This window comes from Mirounga angustirostris, unplaced genomic scaffold (genome assembly GCF_029215605.1).
Source record: "Mirounga angustirostris isolate CCGP_5_RB_7025 unplaced genomic scaffold, mMirAng1.0.hap1 SCAF_16, whole genome shotgun sequence".
Classification (NCBI taxonomy): domain Eukaryota; kingdom Metazoa; phylum Chordata; class Mammalia; order Carnivora; family Phocidae; genus Mirounga; species Mirounga angustirostris.
This window is the reverse complement of record NW_026991724.1, coordinates 47,871,741-47,897,100: the sequence shown is the minus strand read 5'-3', so window position 1 is coordinate 47,897,100 and position 25,360 is coordinate 47,871,741. Positions and strand designations below refer to the sequence as shown.

At 47.2% G+C, this 25,360-nt stretch overlaps 2 long non-coding RNA genes across 8 annotated transcripts in view; one reads left to right on the top strand and one right to left on the bottom strand.

The window, feature by feature from the left end:
- The window catches only part of LOC135362860 (uncharacterized), a 66,292-nt gene extending 55,972 nt beyond the window's left edge, over positions 1 to 10,320 (top strand). For 3 of the 6 annotated variants that reach the window (XR_010408239.1, XR_010408238.1, XR_010408236.1), the window contains 3 exons: positions 272 to 9,166; positions 9,303 to 9,491; positions 9,957 to 10,320. This is a non-coding gene — a long non-coding RNA (uncharacterized LOC135362860). Of the gene's footprint in view, positions 1 to 271; positions 9,167 to 9,302; positions 9,495 to 9,956 lie in introns of all 6 variants that reach the window. The other 3 variants (XR_010408237.1, XR_010408240.1, XR_010408241.1) reach the window with 3 other exon arrangements.
- On the bottom strand, positions 3,020 to 12,885 carry LOC135362862 (uncharacterized). 2 transcript variants are annotated; one of them, XR_010408244.1, is made up of 4 exons: positions 12,071 to 12,885; positions 6,155 to 6,329; positions 3,685 to 3,837; positions 3,020 to 3,153 (listed from the first exon to the last, which is right to left on the bottom strand). It is a non-coding gene; the product is annotated as an uncharacterized LOC135362862 (long non-coding RNA). The 2 variants fall into 2 exon arrangements; XR_010408243.1 differs by lacking the exon at positions 6,155 to 6,329 and having other exon boundaries at positions 12,071 to 12,873.
- Between the last annotated feature and the right edge of the window lie 12,475 nt (positions 12,886 to 25,360).

Sequence of the window (25,360 nt, the reverse complement as noted above, 5' to 3'; positions counted from 1 at the left end):
GAGAGGGAGAAGCAGGCTCCCCGCTGAGCAGGGAGCCTGATGTGGGACTCGATCCCAGGACCCTGGGATCATGACCTGAGCCGAAGGCAGACGCTTAACGACTGAGCCACCCAGGCATCCAAAGGAATCTCCAGTCTCAAAAAGCACCCTATGTCATTCTCAAGAACACCGAGAATCTGAGAATGTTTCCCAAAATATATATAATTGTATTACATATAATATAAAATATATATAAATATATATAAAATCTATAATCTGTATAATTCCACAGATTCCACCAGGAGGACAGATCATTGCCACATTGTAGTTTACAGGAGATTTGCAAGTCAGTCCTCCTTATCCTAATCTACAAAGCTAAAGCAAAGCAAACTAAGTGTCCCTCCATGGATGAATGGAAAAAGAAAATGTGGTATGTATGTAAAATGGAATGTTATTCACCTATGTTTTTTATTTTTTTAAAAGATTTGAGAGAGAGAGAGTACAAGCAGGGAGAGCGGCAGGCAGAGATAGAAACAGACTTCCCAATGAGCAGGGAGCCAGATGCGGGGCTCGATACCAGGACTCTGGGATCATGACTCCAGCCCAAAGCAGCCGCTTAACCGACTGAGCCACCCAGGTGCCCTGGAATTTTATTGAGCTCTTAAAAAGAAGGAGATTTGGGGGCACCTGGGTGGCTCAGTTGTTTAGGCGCCCGACTCTTGATTTTGGCTCAGGTTGTGATCTCGGGGTCTTGAAATGGAGCCCCGCATCGGGCTCTGTGCTCGGCTCAGAATGGGCTTGAAATTCTCTTTCTGTCTCTCCCTGTGTTCCTCCCCTTGCTCACACGCTCTCTCTAGATAGATAGATAAATAAATAAATAAATAAATAAATAAATAAATAAATAAATAAAATCTATTTTTTTTTTAAGAAGGAAATCTTGTGACACCATGGATAGACCTTCAGAGCAATATGCTAAATGAAATAAGTCAGAGAAAGACAAATACCATATGATCTCACTTATATGTGGATCACAAGAAGAAAATTAAAAAAACCAAGTTCACAGATACAGAGAAGAGACCGGTTGTTGCCAGAAGCAGAATGGGATGGGACTCCTAACAAAGGGTGAAGGTGTTCAACAGGTACGCACGTCCGGTTATAATATAAATAAGTCCTGGGGAATGGAACACACAGCATGGGGACTAGAGCTAACAACCCTGTATTGCATATTTGAAAGTTCCTAAGAGAGTAGATCTTAACAGTTCTTATCAAAAGAAAAATAAATTTTGTAACGTGTGTGGGAACAGATGTTAACTAGGCTTGCTGTGGTCACTTCTCAATATATACAAACGTCGAAGAGTTACGTTGTACCAGAAACTAATATAACGTTGTGGGTCGATTATATCACGATTAAAATAAGGAAACCAAAGTTCTCAAGTAATTATGGAATCAGTTATGTAGAGGTACCCAGAATCCTAGAGACAAAAAGATGACTTGTGGCTCTGAGCTCCCCTCAGAATATAGCAGAAAAGCATCCTAGTCGAAGCTACAATTCTCCATCCTCCCACACTGGGGACTTCAGACAAGCGTGTGTCACACGCTGGCACGGTGTCTAAAGAGCTACACGGGGGGTGCCTGGGTGGCTCAGTTGGTTAAGCGATGCTTTCCGCTCAGGTGGTGATCCTGGAGTCCCGGGATCGAGTCCCGCATCGGGCTCCTGGCTCAGCGGAAAGCCTGCTTCTGCCTCTGATCCTCCCCCCTCTCATGTGCTCTCTCTCTCTCTCAATCTCGCTCTCTCAAATAAATAAATAAATAAATAAACCTTAAAAAGAAAAAAAAGAGCCACACGGAAGGTTCATGACCCCACCACACAATTACAAGAAAGGGGATCTACCCCCAGGAATGAAAGGACAGGGACACCCACCCTCTCTACTCGCACCCACCTCCCCTCAAACCTGGAGCGGCCAGTGCGCCTGAAGCCTGGGGGCCCATCATGCAGGGCTTTGGAGGCCACATGAGGGACCCTGTGTCTCATTCGAAGTGCAGTCGGACGTGTGTGAAGAGACTGTTTATTCGTTGTTTGATCTCTTTTCTAGAAGCGACATGATCTATTTACATGGCGTTATTCTAGTGGTATCGCTCTGCTTGCGCGCAGAGAAGACCCCAGAGAGAGGAGACGGTGGAAGCTGTCATAGGCAGAAGTGACCCCCAAGGATGTCCACACCCTGCTCCCCAGCGCCTGTGAATACGTGACTGGACAAGGCAACGGGGAATTAAGGTTGTTACCAGGCTGGCCTTTAAATGGGGAGACGGCCTTGGGCGATCCCTGTGGCTCTGTGTCAGGCTTCGGACCTACAAAACTCTAGGATTAACACGTTGTGTTGTGTGAAGCCACCGCGGTTGTGGTCATTTGTTACGGCAACAGGAGGAACCTCACGCCCTGCAAGGCTGGTTGGACCCTGCCCGGTCCACGGAGGGAATGACAGTTTGGACTCGTGGTCACGGTGGAGGAGAAAGTGGTAGAGAAATAGGAGAAATGGCGGGGCAGGTGGGGGACCTGGAGAGGTGTGGGTGACAGATTCCCCGTGGGGCAGGGGGACCAAAGACTCAAGAGTGACTCTCATGATTCTTGCTGCGGCCCCCACGTGGCGGGAAAGACCTTCAAGAGAAGGAGATGTGTGCAGGCTGAGCCTGTGTGGAGACGGGAAGTGAATGCTGGAAGTATGTGTGCAGTTAAGGCGCTGAGAGGGGGCGCTGGGACGGGTTCGGCTTGATCCCAGCTCGTGCGAGAGGCCAGAGAGGAGAGGTGGGGCCGTCCATCCAGCAGGACACGATCCTCACGGTGTCCACCGGGGCCTGGAGGTCCTCAGACCCGGTGGGGGTGGATGTGGGTGGCGGTGGGACAGCTGACAGAGCACAGACGGCAGCGAGGTCCCTCCTCGAGCAGCATCTCTGGGTCCCACAGCCTGCCGGTGGCCAGCATGGCCCGGATGCTGCAGCTGAAGACTCAGAGCGTCACTGGCCGGGTCCCTATTCACCGCCCGCATCCTTTCTTCTTCCCTGTGTTCTGTGTTCAAGGGAAATGACTCCATGTCTGTACTTTACGGGCCGAGTAGAATGAAGGGGATCCAAACCACATTTTGTCCTCTCTTCCTTTCCTCATGGAGCTTGAAGAGACTACAAAAAAGAAAGAAAGAAAAGAAAGAAAGAAAGAAAGAAAGAAAGAAAGAAAGGAAGGAAGGAAGGAAGGAAGGAAGGAAGGAAGGAAGGAAGGAAGGAAGGAAGGAAGGAAAGGAAAGGAAAGGAAAGGAAAGGAAAGGAAGGAAGGAAGGAAGGAAGGAAGGAAGGAAGGAAGGAAGGAAGGAAGAAAGAAAGAAAGGAAGAAAGAAGAAAGAAAGAAAGAAAGAAAGAAAGAAAGAAAGAAAGAAAGAAAGAAAGAAAGAAAGAAAGAAAGAAAGAAAAGGAAGAAAAGAAAATACAAATCAAAATCCACCATCACCAAGGTACCGGCAGAAGCAAACACCCCTTCAGTCGAAAGACTCATCCCCCCTTCTCCCCTCAGACACCACATGTCCTCACAGGACCAGGAACAAGAGTGCGAACCACTGACATCTGTGTGGGGTGACATCAGGTGTCCCTGGTGACCAGCAAACCAGAAAAACTTGCTGGGCTCACATTTCCAACACAACAGACTTCCGGGGCACCTACCTGACTCTGTGAGTCCACATGTACGATGTGCTTTCAGATATATGGCTTGGGTCATACCCAGAGAGTCTCGAAGAATCATCTGGACGAAAGGGTCACGTTGGCAATGGACCATCAGCTGCCTGTTTTCCGACGATGACACTCAACTTGTCGCTTCTGAAACAAAGTTTAAAGGTTTGGATTTTCCTCTCAACTAATTCATCTGAACAGTGTAAGGGTGTATGAATTGTCCTGTTTCCCCCACCATGGGTGACTATGAGGAACATCCACTGTACTTCTTCACCCAGAACTCTCATTTTTGATCAAAATTATCGTTACTCCTGTAGTTTCTTACAGCCCCTGCTATCTTTGAAAGTATCCCCACTGATGGGTTTCTGATAGTCCAGCACTCAGAACTGCCAGGACAAAGTTTACAGACCACAGAATGTTGGAAAGGCATCCATCAAGCCCCACGTGTCCCCGCACACACTTGAAAAGTACATCAAGTGGGACACCTGGTGGCTCAGTCAGTTAAGTATCTGACTCTTGATTTAGGTTCAGGTCATGATCTCACGGTCATGGGATCCAGCCCCACATCAGGTTCCACGCACAGCGGGAAGTCTGCTTTGGATTCTCTCCCTCTCCATCTGCCCCTTCACACCCCACCTCACTAGCTTGCGTGAGCCCTCTCTCTAAAATAAACTAAAAAATAAAATAAAATAAAATAAAATAAAATAAAATCAGATAAAATATAATAAAATAAAAGGAAGAAAAGTACATCCAGAATGTAACCCACCCTGCTCTTTCTGAAGCTTCTGGCTTGTTCAACACAAAAGGGATAGTGGTTCCAGTTTGTGATCTGGGAAACGGAGTTAGTATTTTCGGGGAAAACACTGGGGGAAAAAATAACTCAAGAGCTTCCTTTTGGACATAAAATATTGAAATGCCTATTAGACAGCTAAGCCCTCTGGACACTTGTTCTGTGGGGTCCTTACTAGCCCTGCCACTAAAGATGGACTAATTTCTTTCAGTCTCCCCCACCTGTTATTTCCCCAGTCTTTTGGTTCATCCTAAATACCATCTCCTCACTTGTCTTAATATTTTCCAAATTCTTGAACCTTTACAAGCCCCTCAGGGATTCCCTTATAACCACATAGCCCCTGTTAATGCACTTTCTTCTAATCCTCATCAACCATATTATAATTACTCATTTTCAATGTTACCGAAAAAATTATTCTGACACTCGTTAAGGATGGTCAGGCACACTTTATTGAGGCAGACTACTACAGTGCGTTTGCAGTGGGGGACACAGATTGGACCCCACTCCAAATCAACAAGAAGAGTGCGGATTTATAGCCAAGAGACAGGGTGGGGCAGTCAGTGGATGGAAAGTTACCAGGAGGTAGAGTAATTCTTGCTAAGCTCACTAAGGGCTTTCACTGAAGACAGGCTGGAGAGATCACATACTACCTAGGGGATGCTGGGACGTGAAGAATTTGGTCAGATATCGAGGGTGGGGGATTCTGGCTCAGCTAATTAGTAGGTTTCTTCTCAAACTGGACCTGAAGCATATGGTCAGGCCTAGTCAAGGAGAAGGCTCAGAGAACCTGACTAAAGTCTGGCCAGGAGAGAATCTTTGCTGTAAGTTTCCCTCTACCCTGCACCATTCACCACTAAACCAAGGTGTTCACAGAGACAGAGAGAGAGAAACAGAGAAAGGATCAATTGAGGGGCACCTGGATGATACAGTTGGTAAAGCACCCGACTTTTGGTTTTGCCTCAGGTTGTGATCTCAGGGTTGTGAGATCGAGCCCTGTGTTGGGCTCCCCGCTCAACATGCAGTCTGCTGGAGGTTCTCTCTCCCTCTGTCCCTCCCTCCCTCCCTGTCTCTCTCTCATATAAATAAGTCTTTAAAAAAAGAGAAAGAAATCAATTGATATATTGATAAAAATCTTTAAGGACTTACTAGGGAGATATAAGAGAGATTGTAAACTTTATTGGAGATTACCACAAAAGCTAGGCCAATATATTTTCAATTATGGATTAATGAACAATTATCTAGATAAATGTAAATCACCAAAACTGACCTCAGAAAAAAATGGATAATATGAGCAGAGCAATAACCATTAAAGAAATTAAAATGAGAGCCACTAATTACCCTCTACCAAAAAAATAGTACCAGGCCCCCATTGTCTTTATGGATGAACTTTAACAAATCTTCAAATTAAAGATAATTCTCAACAAACTCCTCCAGAGAATAAAAAGTGGTAAAAGGAGATCACTTCCTAACTAGTTTATGAGACTAGAAAACCAGGCAAGAACATTACAGACCAATTTCACTTACCAATACAAATACAAAATCAAAGGAAACATTAGGAAACCAAATGCAGAATTAATCATGTCAAAAAAGCAAATAGACAGAAAAGTTATGAACAAGTAGGATTTCTATCAGGATTGCAAGTGTGTTTTTAAAAATAAGTGGGGGAGGGAGCACCTGGGCATCTCAGTTGGTTAAGCATCCGACGCTTGATTTCAGCTCAGACCGTGATCTCAGGGTCGTGAGATCGAGCCCCACTTTGGGCTCCAAACTGGGTGTGAAGCTTCCTTCAGATTCTCTCTCTTTCCCTCTGCCCCTTCCTGCCCCACTTGCACTCACTCTCTCTCTCTCTCTGAAAAGAAAAAAAAGGAATGCAAGTGTGTTTCAGTATCAGAAAGTAACTCTCCATGACAACAGACTAAAGGAGAAAAATACTTATCTCAATAGATTTAGTAAAATTATTTGATAAAATTCAACCCTAATTCTAAAAAAAAAAAAATCCTTTGACTCTGGGAGGACACTAGGAAAGGAACACATTCACATCCTCCTACAGCTGCCTGAAGAGTACAGTAATTCCTATATGTCACTGACGTAGTGCCTGGCACCCATTAGAGGCACTAAACAAATGTGCGCAACTCCCCAAGCACTTCTCTCTCACACATTCCATCTTTGCTCCCTGATTTATGGTTGATTTCCTCAGTTGTAGCTTCCAGGTCATCTGGTAGATTTTTCAGCAGCGACATTCCAGTTATTCAGCAATTACACTCAATTTTTTGTGTGTTTATTTGTTTTTTTAATTTCTGGGAAGTCTTTCTTCTTCTGCCGGCAGCCTTTCCATGGGAGTTCATCAGACATCTCCTTGAATCCCTGATGGTCAGAAGACGTTGAGAAGTTTCCTTCTGAACTAGTACACGATGTTTCTAGCAGTCATGGGTTCCATTTGTACATCGGGCGATTGCTCCCCGACCTCACTCCACTGGCTCTCCTCAGATGTGTGTGCACTGGCCACCAGTTTTCTCCTTCTTTGCCCTGTTTTCCTATTTCCTTATGGATTTTTCTCAAATGTGTTATATGCTTTGGTTGTAAAGTACATATTTACTAGGACTCGGTTGATTATCCTGGGCGTATGATAAAGGTTTGCTCTGTATTTGTATGAGTCCATACTGAAGCCTTTTCTTCTTAAATTGACAGCAAAAACTTTAAAACTTTTTCTTGTTTTCATATTGCATACTGGAGATATTAAAAATAATTGCTTATGGCATCTGTGGTGGCATGGAGAGCAAAAATAAAAAAACAAAAAACAAAAAAACCAAACACCTTACTATGTGTCTTCACTCAGCTTAAGGAAGAAGAGAATCAGCACCCCACAGCCCTGTGTGTTCCTGGCCAGCCCCACTCCCAACCCACCCCACCCCCAGCTGCATTATACAAGATATTCCTCTACCGTTATAGTTCTTTTTTAACCACACATAGCTACTCATGCATTTCTTTCTTTCTGAATCAGTCTGGTCCATTTTTGTAGGTAATCACTGAACAAATTATTCAGATTTTGCAATCAGAATGTTCATGATCTACTTCAAGGCCATCCTCCTTTTTCCCTTTTCCACTCCTAACGTTGCTTCTTGTGCCTTGTCTCATTTTTTCCAATCACATGGTCAGAAATTTATTTTGAAAGAGCCACCCCTCTAGATTTTTGTGTTTCTTGCTCATCTCTTATGTTCTTTCTCCTTTGAGTTTGTTCCTTTTCTTACTTCCACAAGTGGATAATTAGCTCATAAATAACCATTCTTTCATTCTTTTCTATGTTAAGCATCTTAGCATTTTAAATTTGCCCACAAGCTGGCCTCAGTTGCATCCTGTGTGTTCTACAGAAAGTTTTGTTTTGTTTTGGTTTGGTTTGGTTTAAAATAGGCTCCATGGCCAGTGTGGAGCCCAATGAGGGGCTGAACTCAAGAGATCAAGACCTCAGCTGGGATCAAGAGTCGCTTAACCAACTGAGCCACCCAGGCGCCCCTACAGAAAGTATTTTTACAGTTAATTATACATAATGTGAAATTGCCATTATCGTTCTTTGTTCAAGCACAAGTTTTTTAAAAGATGGTTTCCATGAAGATGGTGATTTTCACTTCATAGCACAGTGTTCACAGAGCATTCCATCTATGAATATTTACTGAAATTTGCTCTTTGGTCTAGTATGTGGCAAATATTCATAAAATTGCCATGTGTGCTTGAAAAAATGTATTGCAACATTTTATAGAGAGAGAGGCCAGCTTCTTGCACTGCTCCAATATTCTATATCCTTCCTGATTAGTTTGCTCTCTGATTACTGAGAGACATAGGCTCAAATCTACCAAAAGAGTAATGAGTAGCCATATGAACCAACAAATTGAGTTACTATTTTGGAACCTAGATCAATTGGTAGGAGAGATTTTTAAACATTCAGAGTCCATTTTAATCTTACCCCTACTCCTACAGAAAAGAGAAAGAGAGAACACATCCCCAGCTCTTACTGTGGGGCTAGAAATACCTTGACCCCCAAACCAGAAAAAATACAGAAATGAAAAGAATAGGCCAAAGTCAGCATTACAAACATCCTACAGGAATAGGAGACACAATGCTGCAGTGAATGAAAAAGATAATGTGCATGAAATGTAGGGTTTATTCCAGGAATATAGTTAGTTTAACAGTAGAAAATCAAAGCAATTCACAGCATTAATGGTTTAAGGAGGGAAGCCATGTGCTTTTTTTCGACAGATGCATTAAAAAAACAACCTCTACCTAAAATTCAGCCTCAGGATCAAATTGTCCCGGTGACTACTCTCCTCCCATACACAATCCCCGGGTCCTAGAGGAAAGGGAGCCCCACTGGCGGGTGGGACAACTGCAAGGTTCCTGTCCACACAGAGCTGACATTTACAGAATCCGCGCGGCACCAAGAGCCAAACGGTAAACTCGGGGCTCTCGCTGAGCCAGCAGGAGACACAAGCCTCGAGTCGTGAGCAGTGACACTGCGCTTCTGCGACCCCGCTGCAACGTCGGCGGGCTGCTGGGACACGTCCGACGAGCTGATTGGCCAGGAGCCCTCCCTGCGTGGGAGAACGTGATGACGCAGCATGACGCCTCACGGCAGAGACTATAAAAGGCCGGACCTCGGGGCTTGATCGTCTTTTCTGCGACCGGAGCGGACAAGTAAGTGTACGCGCTTTTGGGCTCTCACAATTCGATTATGTTCGGTATCAAACGTTGGATCGTGGAGTTAGTGGTGGAACTGGTAGCTACCTTTGTCCTGGATAGGATCAGATTTTATGTTCCTCCGTTATTCCAGACATTACTGGAGAACCAATGGAAGTTCACGGATTGTTTAAAAAAGATGTGCTGGCGTCTGTTGAAGAAGACCCTTATTTATGTCCTGAGCAATCTTGCTTCCCTCATACACAACCTGAAGGTCCGAGAAGTCTTCCTAAATATGCCATGTTATTCTCGACACAGGAGGAGGTTTGCTGAACCCACAGAGGTGGTTGTGCTTTAGCTACTCTTAAACACCTAAGCGATCGGGGTTCCTTGGGGGGATACTTAGCACCAGGAGGAGAGCAAATTACTTTACTAGCTGATCTACTGCCATGGGAGGCTTGTGTGTGTGCTCAGCTCTGTCCCTGAGCCTGGCGCCTTGTACCACACTCGCAAACAAGACTGGCTCACAACTGTGAATGGAAACACCGCAACTGAATCACTAATGTTAAGCACTCCTAACGTGGAGCCCAGAGGCCACTGTAGAAATTGGTCCTATGCACGTCCACGTCTGGACCCAGCCTGTGCCTACCACAAACCGCTACATTCTGCCATGGTTCTCAGCTGGAAGCTTATTTTGCTGAGCTCCACCTCGCAACTATCGTCTATGTATATAGTAAAGCCACTTTTTTATGCCGCACCCATCATCTTTGTTTTTTTTTAATATTTTATTGATTTCTTTATTTGACAGAGAGAGACACAGCGAGAGAGGGAACACCAGCAGGGGAGTAGGGGAGGGAGAAGCAGGCGTCCCGCGGAGCAGGGAGCCCGATTCGGGGCTCGATCCCAGGACCCTGGGAGCATGACCTGAGCTGAAGGCAGACGCTTAACGACTGATCTACCCAGGCGCCCCACCGATCATCTTTCTTTCAGAAGAACTTCCACAAGCCTGCGGGTTTACCTTCATCCACTGTATCTCCTCCCCCGCTCAGAGCACATTTACGGTTCCTCTTGAATCTGTGTCTCCCAGATTTCAAAAGAAGTTTTGTTTCGCTTTGCAGCCTCAGTTCTTTCTTTTTTGACACAAAGGAGCAAATAAACTTCTTACCAACAAATAGAGTGTCTGCAGCCTTATTTCCCCGCCCTAGGCTGACTTCTTTCTCCTGTGTGGCTCAGGCTCTGTGGCCAGGATCCGAGGGACAAACCAGGGTGGGTGAGAAAGAGAGCTCCATGCCATGGCGTAGGGTGGGCAGGGGAGGGAGGGGTCTGAAGCCTGGCTGAGATTTGCTGCGTGGTGGATGGGGGTGGGGTGGTTTCTCAGCCTATATTCTGGGGCTCAGCATCCCAGGGGTTTTAGAGATGTCTCCTCTCCCCGGGAGAAGTTCAAGGTGAGAGAAGTGCGAACCATGAACTGGTCGAAGGCGTCTTTACCAGTTGTGGGGCATGTATCCCAAATTTGGCCAGAGTAGAGCCGGCTGGGATGAGGACTGAGCTGGGGGAAGGAATAGGGTCCCCAAACTCAGGTTCCAGGGGACCCACATTGCGGTGTGGGCAGTGGTGAGACTCCTAAGGCTCACGAGAACGCCCCCCCCCCGCCCCCGGGTCAGGAGAGACCCGTGGAAGGGAAAGGGTGTGAGTGGGGAACTCGGAGGTCCTTGGGGTGACCAGGAAATGTGGAGCCTGCCTGTGTCGGGCTCCCTGTTCAGCGTGGAGTCTACTTCTCCCTCTCCCTCTGCGTCTTGCCCCACTCGTACTCTCTCTCACTCACATATAAATAAAATCTTGTTTAAAAAGTCCATACCCCCAAAGTGATATACACACGCAATCCACATTAAAATCCTAATGGCATTGTGGGCAGGAAGGCGAAAAAATTCATCCTTCAATTCATATGGTATCTCAACAGACCCCAAGGAGCCAGAACAATCTAGAAATAGTAGAAGTGGGCAGCTTGTACTTCCCGATTTCAAAACGTATTACTGAGCTACAGGAAACAAAAGAGTGAGGTCCTGGCATACACAGAGACACACGTAGACCAAATGAACAGAACAGAGAGCCCCTAAATTGCAGAGCCTTCCACACATGGCCAAATGATCTTCCCCAGGGTGCCAATCCCACTCGAATGAGAAGGGACAGTCTCTTCAATGAAAAGGCTTGGGAAGACAGGATATCCACATACAAAGAAGGAATCCGGACCCTTCCTTTCCACCATACACAAAAATTAACTGAAAATAGATAATGCGTCTCAACAGAGAACCTAAGACCGTGACGCTGAGAGAGGAAAAGCGGAGAAAAGCTTCATGACATTGGACTTGGCAATGATGTCGGGGACATGACACCAAAAACACAGGCAACAAAACCAACGAGAAAACCGGGGCCAGTTCAAGCTTACAGACTGTTGGCCCTCAGGAGAAACAATCAACTTGGGGAAAAGGGAACCTACACAATGGGGAAACGACTTGCGGTTCCTATGTCTGGTAAGGGATTCAAATCGAGAAGGTGTAAAGAAACTCTACAATTCACAACAACAAGGAAAACAAACTACCCAAGTAAACAATGGGCAAAAATCTTGAAGAGACATTTCTCCAAAGATATGCAACGGCCACCAAGCTTCTGAGAACAGGCTCAGCACCAGTAATCATTACAGAAAGCAAATCAAAGAACAAAGACATATCATGTCACACCCGTTAGGATGGCCACTATCAACAATAACCAAAAGAACCCAAAACCCAAAAACCGTAAAACAACTTGTGTTGGGGAGGATCTGGAGGCATTGGAACCCTGGCCCCATGTCGGTGAAAATGTAAAATGGCCCATCGGCCGTGGAACACGGTGCAGAGTGTTCTCCAAAGGAAGAAATAGACTTACCACGTGATGGAGCCGTCTCACTCCCGATGTTACATCACTTCCAAGAATTGGAAGCAACGTGACGAAGGACACTTGCACATCCCCGTTCGATGCAGTGTTCTTCTCCAGAGTCAAGCACCCACATGTCCCCACACACAGGAATGGAGAAAGAACCGGAGGCATCTACATAACAACGGAATGTTCTTCCATCTTAGAAAAGAAGGATATTCTGGCCCTTCTGCCAAATGAAATGAGCAAGTCACAGAAAGACAAATACCCTATGATTCTCCTTACACGTGGTATCTAAAGTAGTCAAATTTATAGAAACAGAAAGAACGATGGGATCCCGTGGGGGCAGGGAAGAGGAAACGCAGAGCTGTGGGTACAGATGTTCAGTCACAAAATGAACAGGTGCTAGAGATGCGTTGTATGGCAATGAGAATTTGCATACCCCTGCTGTCCCATACGCTGGTGTATGGCTAATGGTAGTAAATGTAATGTGATTGTTTTCAACCTACTATACTTTTGAACACATTTCTTTAAGAGAGAAAATTGGGGTGAAGAGTCTGGGGCCTTTGAAACCTTCTTGCCTTCAAAGAGGAAGTTCTGGGTGTGACAAATACAAAGTGTTAGTGGGTGAGTTTCAATTCCTCTTCTCAGTCGGGCCGTTTCACCCCAGATGGTTGCTTGTGGGGTCTCTGAGCCCCTCAAGAGCCCACAGTGGGGAAGTGGCTCAAAGCTCCAGTGATTATCGGGAGATATCAGGAGAAGGTCCGGGCAGGGATGGAAACAGGGGTAGAGGAGGTAGCAGTGTGGAAGGGGGACAGATGAAGGGATTCAAGAGAGCTGAGGAACCTAAGACGTGACATTAAAAAATAAAAAGAAAGTGGGGCGCCTGGGTGGCTCAGTTGTTATGTGTCTGCCTTCGGCTCAGGTCATGATCCCAGAGTCCTGGGATCGAGCCCCGCATCGGGCTCCCTGTTCAGCGTGAGGCCTGCTTCTCCCTCTCCCACTCCCCCTCCATGTGTTCCCTGTCTCATTGTCTCTCTCTGTCAAATAAATAAATAAATAAAATCTTAAAGATAAAAAAAATAAAAAGAAAAAAGGGGGTGCCTGGTTGACTCAGTCCACAGAGTAGGAGACTCTTGTCTCTAGGTGGTTATCTCAAGCTTACTTTAAAAAATAAAAATAGAAGTTCTTGGGTGGCTCAGTTGGTTAAGCGTCCAACTCTTGATCTCAGCTCAGGTATTTATCTCAGAGATTGTGTTCTAGCCCCGTGTTGGACTGCATGCTGGGCATGAAGCCTACTAAAAAGAATGTGTTTTAATTAATAATAAAATTTAAAATACTGGAAATCAAAAAAGGAAGAATGAGGACAGGGGATGGTGTGGAGGGAGACACCTTAGATGAGCAGGTTGGGAAGCTCCTGAGTCAGGTGCTCTGTGTGGCCATGGGAGTTCCCTTGTGTTTAAGAAAACCTTTGCCTTTTCTGAAGATACTAAATGGAATTAGCACCCTAAAGGGGAAGCTTCTAGCAGGCAGTGCAGAGGAGAGAGGAGGAGAGTCCCTCATGGCGTTAACAAACGGTGAGGGCAAAGAAGACACTTTGCAAAGGGCCCAAAACATGTGTCTTGGTGACATTCCTCCCACTCATGGGCTCCAGGATAGGCATGGAGGGAACCCCTCCGAGCGGGCAGAGCTGCAAAGTCACAGGAAAGGGACCAGAGCAAATGCTTCTTGGAATATCAGCCATCCTCACCCAAGAGAGCCAGCTGGTGCTCTGGGGCCTGTCCTCTTTCTGAGCTCAAGGGTACCGTTGGGGTTCACATTAACAGACGGGATTTCTTACCACAGGTTTTGACCCCCACGCAGCCCTGGGACGTGGTAGCCACGCTGGGCTCACCAGGCCTGGGCTTATTGAGCGGACCTTCCCTTTCTGTAGGAGTCTTTGCAGCTTGGGTCCACGAAGCCCCGGCCTCGCCCCTGCCGGTGGCCTGAGGGACCTTCCGTGCAGGGGCTGCCCTCCCGGGTCCACGTGGGCAGGGGTGAAGGCACGTGATGAACCTGAAGACCCAGGAAGGGCCTGGCTCAAGAGAGACCATGGAGGGGAGAGGGTGTGCGTGGAGCAACCACCCCGTGGGGCATCTCTCCTGGGGCCACCTGGAAATGTGCAGCCTGCCGTGTTCTGGCTCTTGCGCCTCATCACTCACAACAATGTATTTCATCAACAGCGCCTATTACAGCTGCAAGAAGTGCTGTCACTTTCAAACGAAACACAGGGACCCGGGCCTGATGGCGCTTTAGCTCCCTTGGATCCACTGCTCCAGTATTGTCGGCACTTGTCGGGTGGTTGTAACAGGAGGGCGCTGCATGCTCTCGAGGGTCAAAATCTGTACCACGGCGCTGCTTTGAGCACATCGAGTTCACACACAGTTTGTGACTCTGAGTAGTTTCACATTAAAGCCCCTGATGGTGGGAGACCTATGTCCTCAATGGGCAAGTTTGCAGAAGTGTTTGAAATAGCACACAGGGGCGCCTGGGTGGCTCAGTCAGCTACGTGTCTGCCTTTGGCTCAGGTCATGATCCCAGGTCCTGGAGTCGAGCCCCACATTGGGCCCCCTGTTCATCGGGGAGCCTGCTTCTCCCTCTCCTCGCCACTTGTGCTCTCTCTCACTATCTCTGTCGCCCAATCTCTGTCTCTCTCTCAAATAAATAAATAAAATCTTTTTCTTTGAGATTTTTCTTTATTTATTTGACAGAGACAGGGAGAGACACAGCGAGAGAGGGAACACAAGCAGGGGCAGTGGAGAGGGAGAAGCAGGCTTGCTGCTGAGCAGGGAGCCTGATGCAGGGCTCGATCCCAGAACCCTGGGATCAGAACCTGAGCCGAAGGCAGACGCTTAATGACTTAGCCACCCAGGCGCCCTAAATAAATAAAATCTTAAAAATAAATGAAATAGGGGCACCTGGGTGGCTCAGTCGGTTAAGCGACTGCCTTCGGCTCAGGTCGTGATCCTGGAGTCCCGGGATCGAGTCCCGCATCGGGCTCCCTGCTCGGCGGGGAGTCTGCTTCTCCCTCTGACTCTTCTCCCTCTCGTGTGCTTTCTCTCTCTCATTCAATAAATAAATTTAAAAATCTTTAAAAAAAATAAATGAAATGAAATAGCACATATACTCTAAGAGAGCTTAATGGATAAAGAAGGAAAACTGTATGGGAATAGCTCTGATGCCTAGAGAAGTGCCCTCCCTCAGACTTTCTCCCCCATCCTTCGGAGTGTTCACTTTTCTCCCCTTTTGGGATCCACACACTCTAAGGTCATCAGGCCCTCAGTCCCCATCCCATCCCTCCAATTCTTGAGTGGATCACTGAAGCAGAGTAGAGAGCCCAGAAATAAATCCACAGATACAGGGGCAATTAATTGAGAAGAAAGGAGCCAAGAATATACAGTGGAGAAAGGGCAGTCTCTCCAATAAATGGTGTAGGGAAAACTAGACAGTCATATACAAAAGATTGAAACTGGACCACTATCTTGCATCAAAGGCATTTGCTCAATTGGATTAAAGGCTTGAATGTAAGATCTGAAACCACAAAACTATCAGAAGAAAACACACACAGTTCCATGACATCAGACATGGCAATGATTTTTTGGATGTCACACGAAAAGTAAAGGCAAGAAAAGTAAAAATCAACAAGTGGGACGACATCAAACTGAAAAGCTTCTGCACAGCAAAGGAAACCATGACCAAAATGAAAAGGCAACCTACCCAATGGGAGAAAATTTTTAAATCATCTGTATTATAAAGGATTGATATCCAAAATATAGAAAGAAGGGCCCCTGGGGAGGGGGTGGCTAAGTCAGTTGAACATCTGACTCTTGATTTCGGCCGAGGGTCATGATCTCGGGGTCATGAGATTGAGCCCCGTGTTGGACTCCAGACTGAGCTTGGTGTCCACTTGGGATTCTCTCTCTCTCCCTCTCCCTCTGCCCCTCATCCCCAACTCATGTGTTCTCTCTCTCTCTCAAATAAATAAATAAATAAAGTAATGCAAAGAGAAAGAAAAAAGAAAGAGGGATACCCGAGTTGCTCAGTCAGTTAAATGTCTGATCAACTCAGGCCTTAATCTCAGGGTCGTGAGTTCAAGCCCCAGCTTGGGCTCCATGCTGGGAGGAAGCCTAATTAAAAATATATATAGAGAGAGAAAGAACGTTTACAACTGAACTGCAAAAACAGAAAACAAACCAAAAAGCCCAAATCATCTGATTCACAGAGGCAGATGAACTGAATAGACATTTTCTCAAAGGAGACATTTGGCTGGCCGTCAGGTACACGAAAAGGTGCTCAACATCCTTAGTCATCAGGAAATGCAAGTCAAAACCCCAGTAATATTGCTCCACACCTGCTAGAATGGCTATTATCAAAAAGACAAGAAAGAACAAGTGCTAGAGAGGACGGAGAGCACAAGGAACCCTTGTGCACTCTTGGTTGGAAAGGAAATTGGCCCAACTACTATAGAAAGCAATATGGAGAGTCCTCCAAAAATTATAAATAGAACTACCATCTGATCTAACAATTCCACTTCTGGGTGTATCCCCAAAAGAAATGAAATCACTGCTTTACAAATGTATCTGCATCCCCACGTTTATTGCAGCATTATTCACAAGGGCCAAGGCACGGAAACAACCCGAAAGTCCGTCAAGGGATAAATGGGTAAAGAAAAGGCGGGACCTTATACGGTGGAATATTATTCAGCCATAAAAAAGAAGGCACTCTTGCCATTTGCGACAACATGGATGGACCTTGAGGGCATTGTGCTAAGTGCAACCAGTCAGCCAGAGAAAGATACCGCAGGATCTCACTTATAGGTGGAATCTTTCAGAGAACCGTTGGCGGTTGCCTTGGCTGAGGGGCAAGGTGGTGAGGATGAGTAAAGGTGAGCAAATGATAAAATCTTCCAGCTAAGTAAGTCCTGGAGGTGGTACGCACAGCATGGTGACTACTGTTAACAATACTGCACTGCATGTTTGAAAGTTGCTAAGAGAAACAATTATGACTACGTGAGCTGATGGACATTAACTATCCTTACTGTGGTGATCATTTCACAATATGTACGTTGGTCAGATCCGTGCGCTGTACACCTGAACTACACCTCGACTAATACCATGTTAAATGTCAATTATATCTGTGGAAAAAAAGATATCAAAAGCAGTATTTGTGTCTTCTCAAGTCCTCAAACGGAAAACAAAATTGAGTGAAGGACATAGAGTGAGGGTGTCACGAGGAGGTCTTTCTCCTTTGTCTAAGACGGTCAGTGAAACCCTCCATGGGCAGGTGACATCTGAGTGAGACCTGAACAGACAGATGGGCAGTCCTGTAAGTCTCTGGACAAAGATTATTCCCAGGAGAGGGAATAGCTCGTGAGATGCCCGGGGCAGGAGCTTGCTTGAGTGTTGAGGAAGGGTCAGGAAGCCATGGCGGCCAGAGCACATGGGGTGAGCGGGACAGCAGAAGTAGGGGCAGGAACCAGCTGTGTAGGGGCAGTGCTGCTACTCAAGGGTTGTCTGCAAGGAGCCAAGGAGCTTGGGCCAGAAAGCAGATGGTCCACATCACTAAGCGCCCTGTTGATTTCCAGTGACATTTTCTTCATTGCAAGACTTTCTCTACCAAAGCTCTGAGTGCTGAACCCTTTGGCAGAAACTCCTCATGTTCTTGCCGACCAACACTCTGAGTAGCCCCAGTGTAGGGCCTGTGGGGAGGAGGTGGGGGAGGACTTTGGATCATGGTGTGATTGAGATGTGAGTAGACAGGAGGGTTTTGAGCAGAAGAAGACGACCTTGGGTTTGAAAGGAACTCCTCTCCGAGGATCAGAGATCTTACAGTGAGGAGACTTGTACGGGAAGGTGGGGACAAGGAGGCAGCAGGGAGACCTGTCACGAGACTGTCACAATACCCTCATTTGGGAGTGATGGCGGTTTGGACAAGTGCTTACACTCTATTGATAGGCTGTAGACAGATGGCAGGGTTTGTTGATGGACTAGAAGCCTCCAGGATAATGCCAAGATTCCTGGCCTGAGCCCCTGCAGGAAGCACTTGACTCTGCCTGAGAAGAGGAAGACTCAGGGAGGATGAGGTCGGGAGGTGGCAAGAATTAAGGTCTCGGCTGAGGAGATACCCTGATGAGGTCTAGGAGAGATGCCCCAGCTTGACTTAACTCATGCTCCTCCAATCCCCTTGCAAAGCACATGAAAGCCCGATGAGCTACACATGGCAATTCCTGGACTCAGTGACATCAGAGTCACACGTGGGCAGTGTGGGTCTGTGAGATGCTGGTTGCGCCTCCCGGGCACTCAGGGCCACAGGGCCACTGGATCCCAACCTTGGTGCGACCAAAAGGCTGCAGAGGTGCGTGGCCCCAAGCCAGCACAGCATCTTGATTTCCCAGGGTTTCCCCTCCAGGAAGTAGCAACAGCTTCCTTACCAAGCTGTCTCTCCAATCCTACATTGGAGGTCTTTCCGGAACCTGCAACTTAAGCCTGCTTCCAAATATATGAGTAAAAAATAAAAAATTCAGTTAAAGAAGTAATATTTCTCTAAAAAAGGAAGGCAGGCCATTTAGGGACTGGTGATGATCCTGGGTCATCTATCAACCGAAGATTACAAGTTTTTAATTCCGTCCCCCGATGTCAAAACAGAGAGAAAGACAGAAAAAAGTCAGCCCCCAAGATATGTCATATGGACAAACACTGAAGAAGTTTGGGCTTCTTGGATGAATCTTAATCAGGTGTGTAAGGCTGGCCCAGAGCAGACATATCATTTTGATGCGGCTGACCCACAACCCCAGAGAGATGTGACCTTGCCGTCATGGAGCCCCCTGCAGCTCCAATGGTGAAATTATTACTCAGTCCTGATATTCACACTGTGAGCAAAACGGGTCTGGCTCACTCCCGCCGACGTTCCCTTTCTTATATTGGTGACCACACTGGACGTTGCTGTGTGTTGGGTCTCAGATGATCCCAGGAAAGCCCTGGCTTCTCTGTCTGGGGCCGTGCCGGGGAGATCTGCCAGGAACAGCACCAGCGCCCCTGGATGGAGCCCCAATCGTCTCTGCTCAACAGGCTCTGAGGCTACTTAGTGATGTTTCACCTTTAGGCGCTAAGGTCTTCCCTCCTGGAAAATGGGGACTCAGACAGATCTTCCCCATCACCACAACACACAAAACCTCTTCCAGTCCCTATCTCTGCAGTATTTTCCTAAGACCAATATTTAGTTTAGACGTTATGATGGTTATTTAATGCCATTATATTTGAGCCAAATAGTTGTGATCACCCGGCTCCCGGCCTTGATTGTGGACTCAAAAATGTGTATCCCCGAAGTACATCAGGGCTGGAGAACATTCCCTCCGTGAGCTGGACAGAGGGAAAGGGGTGGAGCCAGTTAGAGACCTATGAGGACCCAAAGAGAAGTGAAAAAGCCAAACTGCAGGTGCTCATCGCCAACCTCCCAGGTTACCCTGTGGTTGTGCCGCCCTCTGGTGGCTATAGTATGCATTACAGCCCCTGGTGGCATCATACCTTTCTTTTTCCAAGAGGAGACTGTCAGTCACCACGGTCACTCCTGGGGCAACCAGCTACATCAACGGCAGGACCCAATGTAAAGTGAAAATGCAGGGCTCCTTGCTCAAAAATCATTAAGAATTTCAAGATGGCAAAAGCACAGTACTACACCCGGCCACAGGCCCTTGTAAATGCTTGAGTGATTGCACAGATCACCAGCCTGGGAAGCCAGCCCTGCCTCGCAGGGTAATGGATGTGTTCATCCTCCATGTGAATTCCACATCAACTCAAGCCACCTAAAACCTACAGAAACGGTGAGCCCTGGCTGTCTTGCAATCCCCAACGGGAGAGCTTTGAGTTTCCTTTCTTTTGAAAATTTCACCTGGTATTTGGCTCTGGCCAAATCAATGACCAAATTGGAGATGATGCTAGCATGAAAAAAATCAATGAAACACATTGACTATATAAAAATCTATAGTTACCCTCAAAAAAGAGGCAGCAAAACCCATCCCCTAACCTATCCCCACTGGGGGTGCCAAAAAGCAACTCCTCTCCCTGAAAGACTGGGTCCTGTCCTTCCAGCAGATACCAGGGTTCAGGGGTGAGGGAAGCCCCTTTGCACAGAAGGTGTGTGTGTCTGAACCCAGAGGGGTGACAGTTAGTGACTGTCCTTGTACACAGTGGGTTCAGGCCAGGAACAGGATGAAGGATGGGGGTAGTGGGATGGGGGATGGGGTCTGGGGATGTGACATCCACAGGCATTAGGTGTCCCCTCAGGGCCCCACAGGATCTGAGGGATTAGAGAGAGAATGCTGAGGAGACAGATCTCCCCATTCCTATTGGGTGGATGGTTTTCTCGCCCTCGAGGGGGACGGTGCATGAGTTTCTTGTGACCGCCATGACAAATTACCACACAATGCATGGTTTAAAACAAGAGAGAGTTTATTCTACCACAGTTCTGGTGGCCAGAAATCCAAAATAAAGTATCGGCAGGACCACATTCCCTCCAGAGACTCTAGGAGACATTCTGTCCCTTTCCTCTTCCAGCTTTTGGTGGCCGACGGCATTCCTTGGCTTGTGGCTGAATCACTCCAACCTCTGCCTCTGGCTTCATGTGGCCTTCTCCTCTGTGTGTCTTCTCCTCTTCCATTTCTTATAAGGACACTTCTCATTGGATTTAGGACTCAACACAGATCCCCCAGGATGATTTTATCCCAAGATCCTTAACTTCATTGTATCATCAAAGAAACTTTTTCCAAATAAGGTCACATTCACAGGCTCTGGGGTTTAGGACGTGGACATATCTTTGGGGGGGGGTCACCATTCAACCCACTACAGCCAGCCTGACCCTCTGGTCCGGTCCCTGATGGGAATAGGGGTGATGTTCAGAACAGCACACATGGGGCTTCCCCTAAACTGTGATGAGTCCCCCTAAGTCTAGGCTTGCCCTGCAGTCTACAGGAGTGGGCGGTGGCGGAGGGGGGGGACTTGGAGGGGCAAGCAGGAGGCCCCAGGAGAAATCTGCCAGACAGACTCAAACATTGACCCCCAAAGACCAGCCTGAACCCCAAACGCAGTCAAGTCTGTAGAAAAAGAAGGGCTTTCTAAATATCACATGCAGTGTGGGACCCTTGTATAGATCCTGGCTAGAGAAAAATGGCATAAAATACATTTGGAGACAAGCAACAAAAGTGAAAATCATAAACTGGACCTCATCAGAAGTGAAAACTTTTGTGCTTCAAAAGACATCGTCACAAACGTGAAAAAAACAACCCGCAGAACAGGTGAAAAAATCCTGCCAACCACATATCGGATAAGGGACTTGTATCTACAATATACAAAGAGCATACGCAACTCAATGATAAAAAAACAAATATTTCATATTAAAAATTGGCAAAGGATGTAGACAGATGTCTAAAGAAGATATAAAGGGGCTCCTGGCCGGCTATCAGTGGAGCATGCGACTCTTGATACGACTGTTGAGGTTGTGAGTTCGAGCCCCACCTTGGGTGTAGAGATTACTAAAAAATAAAATCTTAAAAAACATTTTTTTTTAAATAAAGAAGATATACAAAGGACCAATAAGCACGTGGAAGAATGCTCAACATTATTAGCCTAAGTGAAATGCAGATGAAAACCACAGTGAGATACCACTGGCCACCCACCAGCACGGCAGAATCACAGACGGATAGTATGAATCCTCATACACTGCTTGTATGGGCTGCTTTGGAAAATATGAGGGCCGTTCCTCAAACCATTAAACATTGAGTTACCGTATGATGCACCCATTCCACCCCTAGGCATATGCCCAAGAGAAAGGAAAACATACATTCCTCCAAAACTCTTACATAGCACTTTATTCCCAATAACCAAAATGTGGAAACAACGCAAATGTCCATCAACCTATGAATAGACAGACAAATGCTGTATATCCAGACAGTGGAATATTATCTGATCATAAAAAGGAATGGGAGGGGCGCCTGGGTGGCTCAGTCAGTTAAGCGTCTGCTTTTGGCTCAGGTCATGATCCCAGAGTCCTGGGATTGAGCCCCGCATTGGGCTTCCCTCTCAGTAGGGAATCTGCTTCTCTCTCCCTCTCTCCCCCCCTCTTGCCCCCCCCCCCACTGCTCATTCTCTCTCTCTCTCAAATAAATAAATAAAATCTCTTAAAAAATGGGGCTCCTGGGTGGCTCAGTTGTTAAGCGTCTGCCTTCGGCTCAGGTCATGATCTCAGGGTCCTGGGATCGAGCCCCGCATCGGGCTCCCTGCTCGGCGGGAAACCTGCTTCTCCTTCTCCCCCTCCCCCTGCTTGTGTTCCCTCTCTCGCGGTGTCTCTGTCAAATAAATTTAAAAAAAAAAATCCTTAAAAAAATATTTTAAATAAAAAATGAAAATAAAGCTGTTCATATATTTTAAACATAGCCTTTCAGCAAGTCTGGGGCAGATCCTATTGCTCTGTTACCAATGACCAGAGACTCATGGGGAAGTTTGAACATGGACGGGGTATTCGATGTTAGGGAATTATGATTCTGTCAGGTATTGCCAATGGCGTGAGAGGGAATGCTCATCTTCGAAGAGAGGCAGCTAGAAACATTCAGGGAGAGAGTGATGACATCTGTAATTAAGTTGTAAATGTTCCAGAAGAAAACTAGTAGATGATAGATAAATGGAGACAAACGGATGACAAATATGACCAAAAAAATGATGACTCTGTGGTGGATATGTGACTGATTTTCTTTCTGTTTGTATGTTACACTTTTTCAAAATAAAAAGATACTTTCCCCTCTATGTAAACATTAACATCAGGCAAATGTGTGCCTGTATCCTATTTAGAGAGGAAAACAGATTGGATGGAAATTCCCAATTTAAGTAAACTCTGGGGAGGGCGCCTGGGTGGCTCAGTCCGTTGAGCATCGGACACTTGATCTCAACTCAGGTCTTGATCTCAGGGTCGTGAGTTCAAGCCCCACATCGGGCTCCATGCGGGGCCAAGGGAACAAACTCTGGGGATATCAGGTGCTAAACTCCCACCTCATGAAATGTAAGCTCTCCAAGAGCCAGAGTATCTGAGGCCCTGACTGCTGAGATCCGCCCCCAGCCTGGCGCTGGCCCCTTCCCCAGGCGGTTGCCCCCGCCGATCCGAGGGCAGCCAGCAGCCAGGGTGGGCGTGGCACGGGGCGCTGGAGCCCAAAGAGAGGCTGGCTCCAGACTGCACTGCGTGCTCCAGAGACCCACGGTCAGGTGCAGCCTCTCTCCATCAGCCCTCACCCCTGCAATGATGCCCCGAGCTGTCGGTGCGGGCGTGCAGGTGGCCCACTGTGCAAGGATCTGCCCGCCCACTAGAGCTGTTGTGTTTTACGACAGAATGTCTTCTAAAGCTGGTGTGATTTCGCTCGTTGAGGGTGAAGTGAAAACGTCTGTGCATTCGAACACTGTTGGAGTTGGGGCCACTGGGGCTGGCGTCCCTCCAGGTCTCTAGGAAGTCCTGTGCCTTAGCTCACGCCGCTTCTCATATCCTGGGGACAAAGGCCAGCTACAAGGCGACCCGAGGCCCCCCCGAAGAGTCTGGGCAGTCAGGCTACCTCCTGCTGTGGATGCCAACTCAGGAGGGAGGAAAATTGGAAACCTGGGTTTGGAAGATGGAGCCAGATAAGGGAAGAGACTGGAAGATTTGAAAAGATGGCAAAGATTGACGCCACATGCAAGGTGACAGCTCAGCTACCGACCGGCAGCTCACCTCAGTAAAACTTGCACTGACAAAGCAAAGAGGTGAGGAAGGCTTTCATTCGAGGCCAGTGCAACAGGGGAGGACGATTGAACTTGGCCCTCCTGAAACACAGCTGGAGCGACTAAATTGGAGCGAGGGAATTACAGGCCATCTTTGTTGGCTAATTAGCCTTCCTTGAAAGAACAGTGAAAGTTCTCATAAAACCCTGACAGAAGGTAGTTTTACATCTCCGTTTGAAAGGTGACCCACGGAACTTAGGTCCCTCAGAGCCCGGGAGGTGCGGGCACTGTCTGCCGGAGGATTCATTTCAGAGGGATGGACCTCTGAAGCCAGTCCCTGGGTCCTAAGACTGACATGAGGCTTTGTAAAATTTATTTAAAGATTTTATTTATTTATTTATTTATTTATTTGAGAGAGAGAGAGAGAGCATGAGGTGGGGGGGAGGGGCTAAAGGAGAGGGAGAAACAGACTCCCTGCTGAGCAGGGGGCTCAACTGGGGGCTCGATCCGCATGAGCCTGGGATCATTACCTGAGCAGACGCTTAACGACTGAGCCACCCGGGCGCCCCTTGAACCTGCTTTCTGCTCAGCGGGTGGGACACTCAGCTACATCCCTCGGACCTGGTCTGCATCTCCATCAGCAACCTTCGGTTATGAAGAGGGGCAAAACAGGTAAGAGACAGTGAATGGCCTGAATGTCATCACTCAGAAAGCTGTGCTTGCTGGCATTTTCCATGGAGACACATTTCTCTCTATCGTTACTTCCCCTTGATCAAACATTATCCCCAAGGAAGACTATTCTTTTTTTTTTCTTTTAAAGATTTGTCTATTTATTTGAGAGAGAGAGAGCAAAGGGGGGGGGGTGTTGTGCACAGGGAGAGGGAGAGAGAGAACTTCAAGCAGACTCCCCACTGAGCTCCCAACAGGGGCTCAATCTCACAACCCTGAGATCATGACCTGAGCCGAAATCAAGAGTCGGATGCTTAACCGACTGAGCCCCCAAGAAGCCCCCCAAGGAAGACTATTCTTGATCCTAAAACATGGCTGGTCTCACTGGATTTGTCCTGATTATTTACACAGGTGCAGAAGGGTCGCATATCCACCGCAAAGATTGCTCTGATGCAGGTTTTCTTAAGGAATCTCAGATTGGACGTCTAACAGCCTCTTCCCTTTAAAAAAGCCTCCCCCCTCAGACTTCTTCTGCAACTCTACAGCTTTACGTGACATCCTCTCTCCTCCAGGTCCCCAAAATATCCATCAAGTTGACCTTAGCTCCTTAAAGGGTGGGGTCATATCTGATCCAGTGGGCATCAGTCTCAACTAGGACATTGGAATCAGAGCCTTGATTGTCTCACCGATGTTTCCAAGTATATTCCATTAACAAAGAGGAGAGTCTTACTGAACCCGCCATGCTGTCCTTGCAGAGTGAGCGTTCCCTCCCTAGTGCCCCCCCAGCCCCCCTCAGTGTCCTGCCTCCCATCTCTTCCCTCCCAAGAGCAACCCAGACCCCGTAGCAACCTCCTCAGCCCTC